General features: G+C 37.8%; 1 protein-coding gene and 1 pseudogene across 2 annotated transcripts in view; both read right to left on the bottom strand.

Annotated features, from left to right (window-relative positions):
- WRAP73 (WD repeat containing, antisense to TP73) overlaps positions 1-19,182 on the bottom strand; it is a 45,908-nt gene that overhangs the window by 19,708 nt on the left and 7,018 nt on the right. The window lies entirely within an intron of this gene.
- Positions 4,475-9,068, bottom strand: LOC103092623 (eukaryotic peptide chain release factor GTP-binding subunit ERF3A-like; annotated as a pseudogene).

Genomic DNA, 19,182 nt, shown 5'->3' with positions numbered 1-19,182 from the left:
AAATGCAAGGATAGCCTCAAAGAGCATGGAATCACAAAATAGTTGAACACTTCTGAATCTGGGGTTTCAAAGGAAACATGTCAACTAACGTTCTCCACTTATTTCCCATCTTCTGCCTAAGGAAAAGGATGTCTCACTTACAAGACAGCCTAGAAACAATTTACGAGGTGTTTGGAATATTTCTGGAAATACTTATCCATATCCATAGAATAAAGGAGGCAAAGCCAGCTGCAAACAGGCATCTCCATAGGGTTTCAAGGTCACAGACACAACTATGTGAGCAGGGCATGACCATCTGCCCTATTATTCAATTAAAAACAAATACTTGATGGTCCATGGCAACAGCAGCAACAAAAGACATGTGTCTTCATCAGGGTCTCCTGTGAATTTAAGTACTCTTATGTCAAGAGAATATAGACTTCTACAACACTTTCCACATTTTAATTGATAGTTACCAACAAAATGGAAAACACTGATAACATATAATTGCTGAGAAAATATAACTCTCTCATTTCATAGATGAAGAAATTGGGTATGCTGTAGCTTGTCCAAAATCATAAAGATTGTGATTTTTTAAAAATATGCTGTATTGGTTCTAAGACATTAGAGTGGTAAAGGCTAGGCAATGGGGGGGGGGGGGGTCAAGTGACTTGCCCAGGGTCACACAGCTAGGAAGTGTCTGAAGCCACATTTGAACCCAAGTCCTCCTGTCTTTGGGCCTGGCTCTCAATCCATTGAGTCACCCAGCTGCCCCCAGAGTGTGATTCTTTTTTTTTCTTTGCAGACATAATAAAATTTATTTAAATTTTATGCATTATGGTAGCTGCAAATGTAATCATATGAAACTGAAGGACAATCACTTTGCTCTGTCCATACAATGGAGCCTTATAAGTGAAATGAATGGGAGTTCCACAGTTACAAAAAAACAGAAAGGGTTAAATTGTTTTTAAGATTTAAATTTTGTAAATGGAAATACAGTCATCGACTGTTGCTTTATCACTTCTGAGAGATGTTACAGGGAGGGGATTCTCCATTGTTTAAACACACAAATTAGATAGTACCTTAATTTATTAGGGGAAAGTAATTCTAAAGAAATTAGGGGAAAGTGATTCTAAAGAAATCAACTCTTCAATGAATAGCAACACTAAAAATCAAAGGTACTTCTAATAATACTTTGAATTTTTTCTCTTCCATTTCTCATTCACCTTAAATTTACTTTCAAGTCATAGATATGGTAGATTGTTAATCTTCAGCCCAACAAGAACTACAATGCAGACATGTGGCTCAATCAAAAAATCAATTTCAGTTTTAGATTCAAGAAAATTCAGCTTTTAAGTTCAGATTGCTTAGATCAAATTTATACTGTCCTTGATTCTATTTATCTCACTCCAAATTTCAATATGTGCAAATTCTTATGACCATAAATATTTGGTAGTTTATTTTCCCAATTCATATTTAGCTTTAAACAGCAAGGATTATCCAGCCTTCAGTTACCAATACAAAAAATCAACTGAGTAACTTCTAAAGAACTGGCATTTTTTCACTGATGCAGTTCTCAAACCCAATTCTTTTATAAATATTAATAGAGACACTTCACACCAGATCTTGCAAATTTTCTTTCTTTTTTTGTGAATTCCACTGATTTGATTGGCTACTAGATTTTTACAGAGGAGAAGAATTTATGTTTTACCTATTAAACCACAGAATGATATTCTGTCATTTCAAAACAACTTTCCATGTTTAGGAAATCAAGTAAAAAACATAATAATTTTGGCAGAAAATAAAACCGACAAAAAGCTAACAAAGCAATGTTACATTTGAACAAACATATTTTAGTTTTATGAATGCACTAACCACCAAAGGGAACAAAATAAATTTTTTTCTTTAGTAACAACCTTGAACGTTATTTATAAATGCCTCATTTAGAGACTTCCAGTCAAGATGGCGGTGTAGAAGCAGTGAAAGTTCAGACCTCGGAAACCCTTCCTTACTGATCGCAAACAGAGTGCTCCTAGGCCACTGAAATTCAAGCTGAACAACAGGATAGACCTGGGGAAACCTCCTCCTGGACCTGGATCAAAAGGTACCACACCCCAAAAGCCAGAACCCTAGATCACTCGGATCTAAGGGGTAGACAGAAAGAAGGTCCCAGGACCCATCCCCCCCAACCCAGAGTGCTGAGCCCACGGCAGCAGCAGGAACCTCAGGGCTCTGAGGACTCACCTTGAAAGCAAACTGAGCCAGTCTCCAGGATGCCCAACACAGACGGCAGGGAAACATAGAGAGAAGGGGGAAGCCTGTAACCCCCTGGCTGGATCCTTCCATCTGAGCCTCAAGGGAGGTCCCAGCTTTAGGGCACCAGCTGAACCCAATCCCATCAGGAGCCCTCAGAGCTACTGAAAGGACAGAAAACCCAGGGCTGGCAAAGGGGTTGCTCCGAAGAGCTTACCTTGAAAGTAATCCGGGCCAGTTTCCGGGCATTCAACACAGACTGTGGAAGAGGAGGTTGCTGCTTTTTTCTTCTTCTTTTTTTTTTTTGGCTCGGGATCATTCGGCCCACACCACCTGAACCTAATCCCATCAGGAGCCCTCAGAGCCCAGGCAAGCCGCTACCCCTCCCCCCTTAGAGAGCAGGGTCTTCTGAAAAAAAACCAAAAAAAACAGAAACCTAGAGGCGAAGTCAAGATGGCAGCCTAGAAGGAGCATAGACCTGGCAGCCTGGCCAGAGCTTTGGAGATCCTCCATATCTGCTCCAGCCGTCCAGGAAGTTTAAAACTCAGAGTAAACCCAGCCCAACTAAGCTGAACTCAATCCCATCAAAAGTCTCCAAAACACAGGGAAGCCCAGGCTCCCCATCCATCCTCATTGACTGCTGGACTTTAAGCCAATCAAAAGCCTCCAGAGGACAGGAAAGCTCAAACCCCCAACAACCCTCCCCCAGATTACACCAAGAGATCCTCTGTTAAAGCTCCAAGAGGGGAGACTGATAGAAGTCCCAAAAACCAAAAAAACAAGAGGAATAAGAGCACAGACAAATACAGGGAGGAAAGAAAGGGTGAATTTGAACAAACAACAGAAACAGAAAAAAGAAACTACAATAGACAGCTACTACTCACCAAATGGAACAGAGGGGGAGAGATCAGCAAATGATAAACCAGAAATCCCAGCGAATTGGATACAGACTGTGGAAGAACTCAAAACACAACTAAGAGAGGCTGAAGACAATTGGGAAAAGAACTTAAAAAATTAAGATAAGTCATCTGGAAACAGAGGCACTTGAACTAAAACAAGAAAATAGTGTCCTGAAAGCCAAAATCATCCAGCTGGAAAATGAGGCAAAGGAGATGAAAGATGAGGCAAAGGAGATGAAAGACGAGATAAAGAGGATGAAAGACGGTCTTCAAAGAAAATCAGACCAGAAGGAAAAAGACGACCAAAAAGCCAAAGATGAAATCCAGTCTTTAAGAACCAGAATAAAACAACTAGAATCAAGTGACCTCACAAGGCAGCAGGACACTATAAAACAAAACAAAAAGAATGAAAAAATTGAGGAAAATGTGAAGCATCTCATTCACAAAACAGACGATTTAGAAAATCGTTCCAGAAGAGACAATTTAAGAATAATTGGACTACCAGAAGACCACGACAAAAGAAAAAGCCTGGACATAATACTAGAGGAAATTATCCAGGAAAACTGTCCTGAGATCCTAGAACAAGAGGGGAAAGTGGAGATTGAAAGAATCCACAGATCACCTCCTGTATTTAATCCCCAACTGACAACACCAAGAAATGTTATAGCCAAATTCAAAAACAATCAGATGAAAGAACAGGTATTACAAGCTGCCAAGAAGAAGCCATTCAGATACCATGGAAACACGGTGAGGATAACACAGGATCTGTCTGCATCCACACTGAAGGAACGAAAGGCATGGAATACTGGAAAGCAAGGGAACTAGGCCTACAGCCAAGAATAAAATACCCATCAAAACTGACTATATTCTTACAGGGGAAAGTATGGTCATTTAACACAACAGAAGAGTTCCAAGCATTCATAAATAAAAGACCAGACCTGAACAGAAAATTTGAAGTCCAACCACAGAACTCAAGAGAATCATCAAAAGGTAATTAAAAAAGAGGGGAAAAACAACAACAACAAAAAAGTTTTTTTAAGAGACTCAATAAGTTAAAATGATATGTATCCCTATAAGAAAAGAGGTCATTGGCAACTCTTAAAAACTGTTGCTATCACCTAAGCAGCTAGAAGAACTACACTCAGAGGGAATAGTGACAAACTGTATAGGATGAAAGGACAAGACATAAATAGGTATATAGATATATGCATGCATAAATACATATACATGTGTATGTATATATATACACATGAGTATATATGTATATATATATGTATATGTATATGTAAATGTATATGTGTATATATATATACATGAGTAGAAGGGTAAAAAACAGACTGGTGGGGAGGGAAGCAGTTCAAGGGAGGGAGAGGGTGGGGGGAAATTTTAAAAAGACTACAGGGGAAAATAAAGGAGGGAATAAGAAGGGAGGGGGGTAGAAAGGGAAATACAAGGGGGACTGATTTAAAGTAAATCACTGGACTAAAAGGCAGAGCTGAAGAAGAAAGGTTAGAATTAGGGAAGGATAAAAATGCCAGGGAGTCCACAAGTGACAGTTATAACGTTGAACGTGAATGGGATGAACTCACCCATAAAACGCAGACGAATAGAAGAATGGATTAGAATCCAAAACCCTACCATATGTTGTCTCCAAGAAACAAACATGAGGCGGGTAGACACCCACAAGGTCAGAATTAAAGGATGGAATAAGACCTTCTGGGCCTCAACTGACAGAAGGCAGGAGTGGCAATCATGATATCTGATAAAGCCAAAGCAAAAATAGATCTGATCAAAAGGGATAGGGAAGGTAATTATATTTTGTTAAAAGGGACTTTAGATAATGAGGAAATATCACTAATCGACATGTATGCACCAAATAATATAGCACCCAAATTTCTAATGGAGAAACTAGGAGAACTGAAGGAAGAAATAGACAGTAAAACCATAAATGCCTCATTTAAAACAGTGAGTGGATGGGGTAGTTTAGAAAAGTCCAAGTAATAAAATGTATTCAATTACTTGGAAAGTTAAAAAGCTAATGCAACAGTGTTACATCCAGATAAAAAACATTATTCAACAGTAATTCAAATACCTAAAAGGGTTTCAAATTGAATATTTTATTAACATGGTAGTTGTCTTTGTAACATGTGCACATACACTCGCACACTCTGAATGACCTGCCTGGAAAAAAGATGTCTAAATATGCCAAAGGGGAAAATTAAAAATAAAAAATTCCTTTAGGTTTTCATTATTGTAGGCAATTATGTCCATATCACTTATAAAGCTATTGCTGAATTTATCCAAGGAAGCAGAATTTGGGAGAAGAAAAAAACTTTGGGGGAAATTTAACAGTGGCATAGCAGAGCTCTCAATATGAGAAAGCTGACATAATGTGGACTTTTGCTGTAAAATTTGTCTTTGTAAAATATGGGGAGAAGTTTATCAATGGGCAGAAAATAAGAGAAGGCCGTGTGAAGTAGGCTTTTGCAGTCAATTTGTGCAGGGTCATCAAGAAAAATGCTTAGTCCTTCTCTAGAACCAGTTTCAGAACTTTTCCAATTGTAATGGTCTTCCCCTCATCTCTTAAGGTAAACCAACCCATGTGAGGGAAATCTTTGAAGGTTTCAAGGCAGATGGTTCTTGCTGTCCTTATAAGGGCAATATGCATACTTGATCTTGTTTGACAAAACGTGGTCGTGTCTTACTTTTTCCTCCTGATTTTTTGTCTACCAAGCAGATTAAGGCTGTTATCTTGACTTCTTCCATACAGGTATGAATATGCAGCACCACATTATAACCTGGGCAAATGCTGGGCATCAAATGTGTATCCTGAATGAATAGATTATTAGGATCACAGAGTATGAATCCTGGAAGAATTTCTTCTTCTTCAATTCCCTTCAGTCTAATCTTGAGGTTTTTACCTGGGGCTACAGAATCAGTTTCTACATCATCAGAAAGGATTCCAAGACCTTCCACGTTGTGCTTGTTTGGCATCAATACAAGCTGCTGTCCTTTGCAAATAGAGCCTGATTCCAGCTTTCCTAGAACCACAGTGCCCATATCCTTGTATTTACCCACAATTGGCAGCCTGATTGATCCATCAACTGATCTGTTGAAGTTTGGCAAATTATCCAGATATGGAATAAATGGTAACCCAATATCCCAAGGACAGAAATCTGATTGCTCTATAAGGTTTGCACCAGTCAATCCTGAGCAGGGAATGAAGTGAATATCCTTTTTGGGATTGAAGCCAACTTTTTTCAAAAATGGCACCAACTTTTCTTTACATTCTTCATATCTTTCATTGCTCTGATTTATTGTTGGATCATCCATCTTATTAATAAGCACTATTAAGTATTTTACACCTGCTGTTTTTGCCAACATGGCATGTTCTCTTGTCTGTCCTCCTTTTTCAAATCCAGTTTCAAACTTTCCTTTCCAGGCAGAGATTACCAGTACAGCCAAATCAGCTTGAGAAGCACCACTAATCATGTTTGGGACAAAACTCTTGTGCCCAGGGGCATCTAGGATGGTGAAATGCTTCTTTTCTGTCTCAAAGTACGCTCGGCCCACTTCTACAGTTTTACCTTTGTCTCGTTCTTCCTAATTTGTATCTAAGGCCCATGACAAGTACCAAGTTTCTGTTTTTTTCTTTAGCTTCTTGTTCATATTTTTCAAGTGTTCTTTTGTCAACCATCCCCATCAAATACATTATTTGTCCTACAATAGTTGATTTACCAGCATCTACATGCCCAATGAATACTACACTTACATGTTCTTTCTTAGGTGCACCTGGTGATGCTACCACAGATTTAGGTTTTGGCATTTCTTCTTCCTCCTCCATCATTTCTTGGACATTCTCCTCAGGAGGCCCTCCATCTCCCAAAGAGCCACCCCCTGGCTCTGCTTCACTAGGTTCTTGTTTGTGCTCCCATGATTCTTCTGGGGACATTTCTGCCTCTCCATTTTCTAATTTGCACCTTAAATCTTGAGATTGAAAGTTTCATATTAATGTATTAATATGGTCAGAAAGTGTCTTACCAACAGGTTCTGAAACTTCCATGCTAACAGCTGAATTTGAACCTTCATACAACACTAACCGTTCTTCTTCAAAAGGTTCCACAGGTGCTTCGCCCTGGTAGTTCGCTGTGGATTTACTTATCTAGAGTGCGATTCTTAAATCAAAATACTTTTTAGGAAATTCTCAAGCTATACTATGTCTGTGTGTAGAATCGATTCATTCTAAAGCAGAAAAGTGGGCTAGGCAATGAGGGTTAAGTGCTAGGAAGTGTCTGAGGCCCAAGAGGCCTATCTCCAGGTATAGTTCTTTATCCATCGAGCCACCTACCTAGCTGTATGTGTGTGTATGTGTATGTGTGTGTATTTTTATGTTTACATATATATGTAAATTTTTTGAATTAACAAATACATAAGTGGAGAGCTACTTATCCAGAATTCCCCACAACAAAGCAGATCACAACTCGTTCTCAATTAGAAGACAGTCTTCAAGAATAGCTTTTGCCAGATTTTATGGAGAACCACTTACTAATATGCCTCTCAGAATCTAACTACAAATATATAGGCCTTCATCTTCTTCTTCTTCATCATCATCATCATCATCATCATCATCATCATCATCATCATGTAATGAATATTTACATTAAGCACATACTTTGTATAAGGAAGGCATTGTGCTATGTGCTGGAAACACAAAGGGAAAAATGAAATGGTCTATGGCTTTCAAATTTTGCTTCTACTCAAAACCCTAATTTAAGCCTGCTAAGACTTGCCAGAACCTATACTCTGCTGCTATAGTTAGCTCCTGAAAACCCAGGGTCACCTCCATGCCACAAGAAAGCACTGAGGCAGGCCTTTATTAGGAAATAGCTTAATTTGTTTGTTTAAAGTAATACATACATTCCGTGACAAGACCTCATATTGAAATGCCAAAAATGAATTCCAAGGTAAATAGAAATTACTTTTTAACCATGAACTCTTATATTTGTTCTCTAGTTTCATCTATAATCAAGAGTCATTTATAATTAGACCTGAAATAAATCTCTCATAATGACTTTTACAGGAAAAAGCCACTGGAAGTAAGAAAATGATCACATTGTACAGGAATTGGCAGACAGCTGTGTGGTCTCTTTGATTTTTGTCCCCTTACTTTAATGTACAGGTAACACATACTAGTTGATACATAAACCTGGAGAATGAGATGCTCTAATTTATGGATATCAAGTCTGTTACTATAAAAGGGGAAGGGAAAGGAAAACAGCATTTAAGTAATTATGAATATCTTAATATCCTTCCTTTCTCCTAATATCCTAAGCCCCTTATAAATAGTATCTCATTTGATATCTTATGTGAAGATACACATGATTTGTCAATCGATCACCAATTTTCTAAGAATTAAGCTGCAATATATTAACAGTAAAAAAAATACAGGACAATAACCAGAAAGCATTTTGGGATTGGAGAAGGGGCCCAATCACTATTTGGAATATTAATTCTTTCACAAAACTACAGAGATGGAAGGTATGCTTCAGATTCAGTCAAATGCTACAGCAGGAATTTATTTCAAGATGACAAAATCCTGGACACTAGAACATTTACTTTTCCTTTGCCTTATAATTTTTTTTAAATGGGAATATTTAAGTTTTCTGTCAGTCTGAATTCTAAATAAGCTCAATGTATTTTTCTGGATTTAATTCTGGATAGCTTCTACCTGTAAACCTTAAAATTTCTTAGACTTATGAATGTTGGAAATTTCCCCATTGGGAAATTTCATACTGGAAAAAATTTCCTACTGATAGTAAGAACTCTACTGGAATGTGAAACCCCTTGGCATGGGAGGATCCTTCTCCTCCCTACTTAAGACTACTTTAGGACAGAAACCTTTTGCTAAACAATGGAAAGGGTTTTGACCTATGCTTAAGCATAGAACAGGAAGTTCTTTGAGTCATGATTGATTTTAGAATTGATACAATAGAGATACTTGGAATGACAGAACCAGGTCTTGGAAAATACAATCTCCACCCTACTTAGAGTAACAGGATTTAGGAAGGGCTGCAGCAAAGATCAAGATTTAATTATTTGAGAATATGACCTTCAACAGACATGTGCAAGGCCACAGACCTCTGGGCGGTCCTGGGTTAAACTAGAGCCACCATTGGCACAGGGGAGACATCGACAGTGATTGGTAGATGTGAGAACTGAGGGGAGGAAACTTAGATGGTTTCCTTAAAGATAGCGGGGTCTGAGGACAGAGAAAGGAGGTTTTTGCTCTGAGCGAGGTGGCTCTGAAGGAGGACTGAGGAGGTTGCTCTGTTGGAGGACCAGGAGAGAAGGCTGGCTCTGAAGGAGGAGAATTCTCTGGAAACATTTCTTGAAAGGAGGCTCTCTTGAAGGTGGAGCCTGAGGATGGCATGAGAAGCCTTACCTAGAGAGATCTTGGGTGAGTGATAAAACCAACTGACTGACTTATTCATTCTTATTCCTTTCTTACTTTCTCTCTTTTTCTATTGATTAATCAGTGTATTATAAATTAAATTTCTCTATAAAACCCAGTTGGCTTGGGCATATTCATAAATTGGGAATATATTCCCTGGCGACCATCTTATATTTATATAAAACCAAGACACAGTAGAAAACATATTTCAGCGGTCATAATTGATATATATATTTCCCTTGCTCCCAAACATTTTAATTATCACAGTTTATGGCTCCCACTCTCTTATCTACAACTATTTAACACTCAAAACTATTTTAAATCTAACATACCATATAGTGAGCCTTTCATTTCATGGCCCCATAAGAAACACATTTGGAATTGGAAAACGAGGGGATGCCCGTCAATTGGGGAATGGCTGAACAAATTGTGGTATATGTTGGTGATGGAATACTATTGTGCTAAAAGGAAGAATAAAGTAGAGGAATTCCATGGAGAATGGAACAACCTCCAGGAAGTGATGCAGAGGGAAAGAAGCAGAACCAAAAAAACATTGTACACAGAGATTGATACATTGTGGTACAATCGAAGGTGATGGACTTCTCCATTAGTGTCAATGCAATGTCCCTGAACAATCTGCAGGGATCTAAAAAATACCATCCACAAGCAGAGGATAAACTGTGGGAGTAAAAACACCGATGAAAAGCAACTGCTTGACTACAGGGTTGGAGGGGATAAGACTGAGGAGAGACTCTAAATGAACACTATAATGCAAATTCCAACAACAGGGAAATGGGTTCAAGTCAAGAACACATGTGATAACCAGTGGAATCGTGCGTCGGCTATGGGAGAGGGAAAGGTGGTGGGAGGGGGGGAGGGGAGGAAAAGAAAATGATCTTTGTTTCCAATGAATAATGTATGGAAATGACCAAATAAAATAATGTTTAAAATTAAAAAAAAAAAGAAAGAAACACATTTGGACATGTAGAAATTCTACTGAAAGTCACCACAGTCAGTGGCTAAAGGCACATGAGATTTTAAGTAAGTGGCACTCTGCTGGGCTCTTTCAGAAAACAAGAGACCAGATTCAGTTAGTCTCTGATAAAACAAACAAAAAACTAGTAAGTAGGTTTCTAGAATCCTCTGGATGCAGTAAATGACAAATTTAGATCAAACAAGATGAACTAACAAAAAGCACTTTTTGAAATAAGGGATGACATAAGCAAGCATTACTTCATGGACATATACATTCAGGAAAACAACAGAGAAAAACAAAGAAGCCTTCAGAGTTTGAACTTCTCAATCTTTTATCTAATGAAGTGTGGATTTTGATAAGCTGGTCAAATTCATCAATGGGGATATTCTGAATTTGAAACAGTCTCTGAGAGTTTCAATTAGCCTGCCATTTCCTAAATAAAGTGTGGTGTTGTTGAGTTTTTAGTTTTTTTCAGTCACACCTGACTCTTTGTGACCCCCATTCGGGGGTTTCTTAGTAAAGATCCTGGAGTGCTTTGCCATTTCCTTCTCCATATTACAGATAAGGAAAACAGTGACTTGCCCAAGGTCACTCAGCTAGGAAGTATGTGAGGCTGAATCTTCCCAACTCCGGGCCCAGCACTCTTATCCACTGTGCCACCTCACTGCCCCCCAAATAAAGATGTTCAATTAAAACTGGTCACTTCCACAAAAACGCAACTTTTTTTGTGTTCTCAACTAGAACCTTTAAAATGCCAACATAAATATCTAAAAACATTTATAAAGTATCATGTAGCAACTGTCCTAGCCACATGCTACTTGTTTCCTTATTACAAATAATTGTAGTGTTGGTTACAATAGCAATTTTTTCTCTTTATATGCACACATAAGCTTAGCAAGATATAAGTCATACAATTCTGAGGGACTTATGAGAAAGATGCTATCCACATCCAGAGGAAGAACTGTGGGATCAGAAACACAGAAGAAAAACAACTGCTTGATCACATGGTTTGGTGAGGATATGATTGGGGATGTAGACTCTAAATGATCACCCTGGTGCAAATTCCACAATATGGAAAGAGATCTTGATCAATGACACATGTAAAACCCAGTGGAACTGCTCACTGGATATGGGAGGAGGTGGGGGGAATGGAGGGAAAGAACATGAATCATGTAACCATGGGGAAATATTCTAAATTAATTAAATAAACTTTTAAAAATAAAATAAAAACAAAACAAAAATGATATGTCATAAACATCAAGCCGCTGGGTCCAGATTTTTCTATAATAACTAAGTTTATAATTACTGACCTGGCCTCTGGGAAGGCTTTTCTGATGGCTAAGAAAATGTCAAAATGGACAAAGCAGGTTCATTTTCTTTGGGACCTTTATGGTCCAACACCAGATGGCTTTCCTTTAACTCCATGTAATAAAACCAAATTTGCTACTTCTAAACAAATATACATCACTTGATTGCCAAAGACTCAACATTTATTATTAGTTTCATGATGTTTTGAAAGGCTTTTTAAAATTCCTAAAAAAAACCCAGCAAGCAAAATTTAAACTTGGGGACCCTGTTAAAATAGGTTATTAATAAAAAGACTATTTAAAGCTACATATCTTAAAATTTCTTCTTTTTCTTCCAGAGCACACTTGCCATATTAAGATGAAATTTTAAAGTTGAGTCATGTTTTATTTGCATTACTTTTGATAAAATGTTAATTCAGCTAAAATAAAATCATCTACTTCAGTCTTAACTGAAAATATTAACTACGAAAGAAGACTTGAAAACACATAATGGGAGAAGAAAGAAATGGGAATGTTTAGCCTGGAGAGAAGACAGAAAAGACATGAGTAAAATTTTAAAATACTGCAAGGACTATCATGTGGGAAAGAGATTAAACACCCTGTTGTAACTTAAGGCAGAAGAATGAGGAATAATGGGTGGAAGTCAGTGGGAAACAATTTTGGTCACATCAAAAACTATAGAAGGCTACTAGGGAAGTAGTGATTTTCTCTAAGTGTTTCCATAACAGTTGTCAACTTGTTAGGGGATAACGTAGAAGGGATTCCATTTCTCCTACTCATTCAACAAATCTTTATTAAGAGTGTTCTAGGAGGGGGCAGCTAGGTGGCTCAGTGGTTTGAGAGCCAGGCCCAGTGATGGGAGGTCCTGGGTTCAAATCTGACATCAAATTCTAAGACAGAAGGTAAGGGTTTAAAAAAAAAGTAAAAAAGAGTGTACCAGGCACTATGGAAAGCACTAGTAAGACAAAGACAAAACCAAAACAGTGTGAGCCCTCCAAGGGCTTAGTTTCTGTTGAGAGGAAAAAAGGACAGGAAATAAATACAAAATCTTTGCCAAGAAAGTGGAGGTGTTGGGCAATAAGAAGAGATCAGGACAAGCTTCCTATAAGAGGAAGTAGCCCTAAGCTTGATTCTGAAGGAAGGTGGTGATTCTATGAGAAGGCAGTGAGGAGAAATGGCACCCCAGGTTTGGGCAGAAGCAGAAAGAGAGATCAGGTAGGGCTGTTACGGAGAAGAGGTAGACCCATCTGGCTGAAACAGAAGGGGCATGAAGCATAACAGCTGGGTAGCCTGGATAGGTTGGGCTGTAAAGGGCTTTAAAAATCAAACAAAGCTGTTGGTATTTTATTCCAGCGACAAGAAGCAGGCTGGAGCTTCTTGAGGAGGGGAGTAACATGGTCAGACTTTCATTGGTCTTGACCAACTCCAAGACTATGTATGGGAAAACCACAAGATCTTATACATATGGAATAACCAAGGCCAGAGAACAGAGCTTGTACATTTTCTTTCTTTTATCCATAGTAAATGAAAAATCCTTTTCCTTTATCAGTAATGGTAACAATTTTAAAGTAATTGCTATCTATAACTACTCCTTCAGCAAATGTTATCTTTAAAGCTATCCTTATATTTTTCCCTGATGCTAAAATCTGTTAACTATAGAAAATTTTGGCATGTACATCTGTCTTACAACTATAATACTATAGTGAATGTTTTTGTTTTAAAAACAAACAAAAAAAACCCTTTTCTTCCATCTTAGGCAGAAGATGGCTACACCTGTGTTGGCAAATCTATGGCATGCGTGCTGGAAGGGGCTACTCCCTTCCACCTTTTCACCACACCAGAGGACATTTTTCACTTCACCTGCCCCTCTGCCCAATGGGAGTACTTCCCCCCTCCTCTGTCTGGGGCAAGGAGGTGGCTCACATGCAGTGTGAGGGCTGCAATTTGGACACTTGGTCTCTAAAAGGTTTGCCTTCACCAGGCTAGACAATGGGGGTTAAGTGACTTGCTCAAGGTCACAAAACTAGAAGTATCAAACCAAATCAGATCTGAGATTTGACCTCCTGTCTCTAAGCCTGGCATTATATCCACTGAGTCACTTAGCTACCTCTTTAGTTTGTTTTTAAAAGGAATACATGAAATAAGAGGGATGTGAACAAATTACTAGCTTTGTTTAAACATCAGACCACAGATGTGCAGGCCAGAAGTCTTGGTTCTTAGTCATAGTCTTAGTTATTAGTATTGTAAATGGCTTAACTATAACACTATCATCAAAGACAGTAATATCTTGATATGCCTGCCCTGCAAACCCTCACCACCCATACCCTCCAGTAACTTCTGGCTCACCCCCAAACTGAAAGAAAGTCATTTCCATCTTTCCTCCAACCTTAAGTCAACTCCTAGGTGTATATTTTGCACTTAAAGTACATATGATGGAGCTTTAGTTAAAAATTTAATTAGCTAAATTAGTTGTTCACATCCTAATTCTCCTTTCTGATATCCTGACACTCATTTTTATGTCTCTCCTAATGTTCTCATTTTCTCCCACTATCCCACATGTAGCCAATGCTCAAATCAACCCAGATAAGCCATTGGTCAATCAATCTGCAATCTAGGCACAATCTCAACTGACACAGACTGCACCGTCTCTATAGCTTGGTGTTCCTCTCCTATCAGACAGGACAAAATAACCATGGTGCTTCCTTTTGCCTCAGTTCCTGTGATCCTGGATGGTAAGCTTGCTAAAGGCAGGACATGTGAGTTACTTATCTAAGTAGCATATTCAATGCCTAGCACAGAGTCTTTTACAAAACAAACAAAATAAACATTTGTTATGCCGAATAGGTAGAACCTGAACTCCAGGCTAAAGCTCGAAGGATTTATGATTTTATCAATCTTGGTATTTCCAACATAGATTAATCTCCTTACAATTTAGGGGGCCATTTCTAAGAGATGCTATGGACAGAAAACTTGATCACCTTATGGCCAACCAAGTAAGGCACCTCTCCCAAGCTTAGGTAGGCTGTTCCTTGGACAACAGACAGTTAAAACATCAGACTAAATGCAGATTTCTGACTTGGCAGCTCCTATGATTCCATGAGCAGAGCTTATTCTTCATGGGTCTAGATACTGAGAACCCAGGATAAATCATCTAATGATTTACCTCCAGTAAGTCCTTCTTTAAAGTACTTGTGTATAGTTTCATTTACTCTCCTTCAGAATGAAGAATCTTATTAGATTAATCTATGAAAGTAGAAAATAATAACAAACGAACAATTTGAAATAGGAAGCTAGTACAATGCATAGAATGCTGGACTTGAATCAGGAAGATCTGAATTGTCTTAGACATTTCCTAGCTGAGAATATGACCCTGAGCATATTTCACCCGTCTGCCTCAGATGCTTCACCTGTAGAGATAATAAAAGCACTTCCCTCTTAAGAGTTGTTGTGAAGATAAAATATTTGTAAAGTGCTTTGTAAAACAGCAATATAGAAATGTTAGCTCTTATTATCTTTTCTGTTCCTACTAAGTAAAATTTAAAATTTTCATTACAAAATAACACTGAATTATTGTTATCTTAAAAATATTCTTAGGCTCTGGGGGGGAGGGGAAAAGGAAGGGAAAGTACAGGAATCATGTAACCATGGGAAAATACTTAAAAATTTTAAAAATTAAAAATATTCTTTTTTTTTTAAACCCTTACCTTCTGCCTTAGAATCAAGTGTATATTGGTTCTAAGGCAAAAGAGTGATAAGGGCTAGGTAATGGGGGTTAAGTGGCTTGTCCAGGGTCACACAGCTAGGAAGTGTCTAAATCCAGATTTGAACACAGGACCTCCTGTCTCTGGGCCTGGCTCTCAACTCACTGAGTCAGTCAGCTGCCCCTTAAAAATATTCTTAAGTAAAATATGACTGATTTTTAGATGGCCTGCTCCCAGAGAACTGGTAATTTCCCATTATCAGGAAAAATTAAATTAATTACTATTTATGAATCTGTCTTAACCTTCATATATCACTTGCAATGAGAAAAATGTTTAAATAACTACTTTTTCCCAGAGGGAGGTGGGTTCAGAGAAAAAAGAGGGATGACAGAGGGTAAAATAATACTTCAAGAATTTTAAATGTGAGTGCTATCTCTTTGAAAAACAGCGAATCCTTTCCCCCCAACAATTTTAATAGTTAAGACTATTTACGTTATTGCCAGGATACCAATACTAATTTAATCATAAAAGCTACACAATAGCAACTACTTAGATAGCTTTTGTTATATGTGCCGTTGAATTAAATAGATTTGTCAAAGGCAAATCATAAAGAAAACAGGTTCAGAAAAGTTTTCAGCTGTTGTTTTGGAGTGGAAAACAAACCAAAAGCAGGAGCATTTTTAAGATAGTCTAAAAAACAGCTGAGAAATAAAAAGTATTTCAATGGTAACGTGATAAAGGGGCTCTACCACCAGGTTAAAGGACATCATCACTAAGTTTGACTGCTAATAGCAGGTGTGAAAGTGGTGAATTCATTAAACAAAATATAAACAACCCTCAGTTCAAATGTCTGTCAAGCTGTGTCCCAGACTTGACTGGGTCACAAAGCACTTTAACATAGCTGTGTCTGTCAGCACAGGATCGCCAAAGCTCCCTCAAGCACATACTGCTCAATAAAAATGTATGTTACTAATGATAAATGTATGTTAGTTCTAACTCCAGATATAGACTTATATTTTTATTAGTTAAGATATGATAGTAGATACTCACAAAGTAGAAAAACTAGTATGGAAATCAATCATGTTTTTCATTTAACAGCATCAAAAAGTAACCAACTTTCTACAAAATACAGAATAAAACGTTCATTTTAATACAGAAACGTTACTCCTTTTCCACACCTTTTCAAAAGAACAAGGCTCCTCCAATATAATGTATGAGAAACCATGAAGAACCGCCTTTAATTTGGAATCATCTAAATTTCATGATTTATGCTATATCTACACTTTGGAATTTTTATATCAGTGTTTAAAATTAATTGACACCTAGGCAAACTAACACAAAACTATCCCTCCTTTTAAAAAATTTCCCCACAGTATAAAACCTCATTAATTAAGATGACAAATGCAGAAAATGAGACCATCAAGGACTGAACTAAACCAAGCAGTGCCTCTCTACAACCTCCAAGCCAAATTTAGAATATTTTGTAAAAGATGCAAGTGAGAAGCTTAACCTACTTAGGAGAGTTTTTTTAAAAGATCTTAGGAAATTATCTAATACAAAAGGATACTACTAATTATAAGTTTTATCCATTCCATTAGATAGGCATAGTAAAATTTCTATTTGGAAGTAATTTGTTTGCTGTTAATTTCACTAGCCATGTATGTGGATAATAATAAAAATTATCTTTGAAATACAGGGACAAAAATTCCTTTAACTGGGGAGATTCACATTATATATATATATACACATATATATATATATATATATACACACACACGCATATATGTATAGGGGAGAGGGAGGGCATGGTTAAGTCTTGCTTGCTAATTAACAAATCTAAAACAGAAGGACAAGGCCTAAGCAAATGGGGTTAAACTGTGACTTGCCAAGGGTCACATAGCTAGGAAGTGTCTGAGACCAGATTTAAACCCAGGTCCTCCTGACTCTTATCTACTGTGCCCTCTAGATGCCCCAATTTTTATAATAATTTAACTAAAATATATCTGTAATCTTGTCTCAGTTAAGCTTTCCTACTTTTTTTTCTTATTCCTCAAAATGATAAGACAGGATAATAAGGATTTCTACAGCACCTCACTTTACAAGTAATATCTCACAACCACCTTAGAAGGTAGGTGCTTTTATTTTATTTTATTTTATTTTATTTTTTTAATTTAAAAATACTGTGTATTGGCTCCAAGGCAGAAGAGTGGTAAGGGCTAGGCAATGGGGGTCAAGTGACTTGCCCAGGGTCACACAGCTGGGAAGTATCTGAGGCTAGATTTGAACCTAGGACCTCCCGTCTCTAGGCCTGGCTCTCAATCCACTGAGCTACCCAGCTGCCCCCTCCGGTAGGTGCTTTTATTAACCCCATTTTACAGATGAGAAAACTGATTTAAGTCACTTGCCTAAGACCACACAAGCTAATAAAGTGTCAGAGGCTTCACTTGAACTCAAGTCTTCTTGGCTCCCAATCTAACTCCTACTTCCACAGTATCATCAAGCTGCCCAGTTCCCTTTGCTCCCCTCCCCATATCTATCTAACCTGGTCTACTGATGGTCCACAAAAAAATCTTGCAGTCATTGTACTTTTGTTCATGTCCTTCCCCTTGCCTAGAATGATTTGTCTTGTTCTTTCTTCTCTCTTTATCTTCAGCCTTCAAGGTTCAGTTCAACTCCCACTTTTTGGGTAAATCAAAAAAATCTTGAGGAATGTGCCTTTTCCTAGCAGCCCCCAAACCATAGAGATCTCTCCCTTTTCTGAGAATCTTAACTTTTATACTACTGATTTGGCACTAACTGTTATTCTGTACTGTTAATTTTCTCCACATTATCATATTATTGCCTCAACTAGACTATAGTCTCAAGGGCAGGTACTTGGCCACACATTCCTATCTTCCAAACAATGAAACACCACTAACAAGTTACTAGCTCTCACTGGTTACTAAGTAGTCTTATCTAGTTGCTAAATCACTTGATCTTGGTTTGCTACAGCACCCTAACTCTCTCTTTTACCAAAGTGGGTTATACAGGGCTCATGCTCAAAGCTCCTATTTTGTTTTGAGTTTCTTACAATTCTTGCTGGGCAGTTGGTTTTATAGTGTATATAGCGCTGAACCTGGAGTCAAGAAGACTCATTTTCCTGAGTTCAAATCCAGCCTCAAGCATTTTCTAGCTGTATGACCTGGGAAAGTCAGTGAACCCTGTTTTCCTCCATTTCCTCATCTGTAAAATGAGCTGAAGAAGGAAATGGCAAATCACTCCAATATCTCTGCCAAGAAAACCCCAAATGAGATCACAAAGAATTAGACATTCCTGAAAGAAGTGAATAACAAGAAAACAGTCCTTACTGGCAATACGTTATTAAATTAACATTAAAACCCAGAAAGGGAGAGACTTCATCATTCTACATAGTGCTTATGCCTAATGCTATCAGACTAGTTAATTATTTATAATTACCAGTTGAGTGAGGTTGAAATAAACTAGTGCTTTAAGCACTAAACATTTTGATCTCGTACTTACTTTAACTGCTATGGGTACAAGACATGGAACACTCAATATAAGCAATTTGTAAATAATTTGTTTTCTTAGAGTTTAAAACTGCTAAACATAAAGATGG

This window comes from Monodelphis domestica, chromosome 4 (assembly GCF_027887165.1).
Source record: "Monodelphis domestica isolate mMonDom1 chromosome 4, mMonDom1.pri, whole genome shotgun sequence".
NCBI lineage: Eukaryota > Metazoa > Chordata > Mammalia > Didelphimorphia > Didelphidae > Monodelphis > Monodelphis domestica.
Note: the sequence above shows the minus strand (reverse complement) of the source record. Positions and strands in the feature narration are given on the sequence as shown.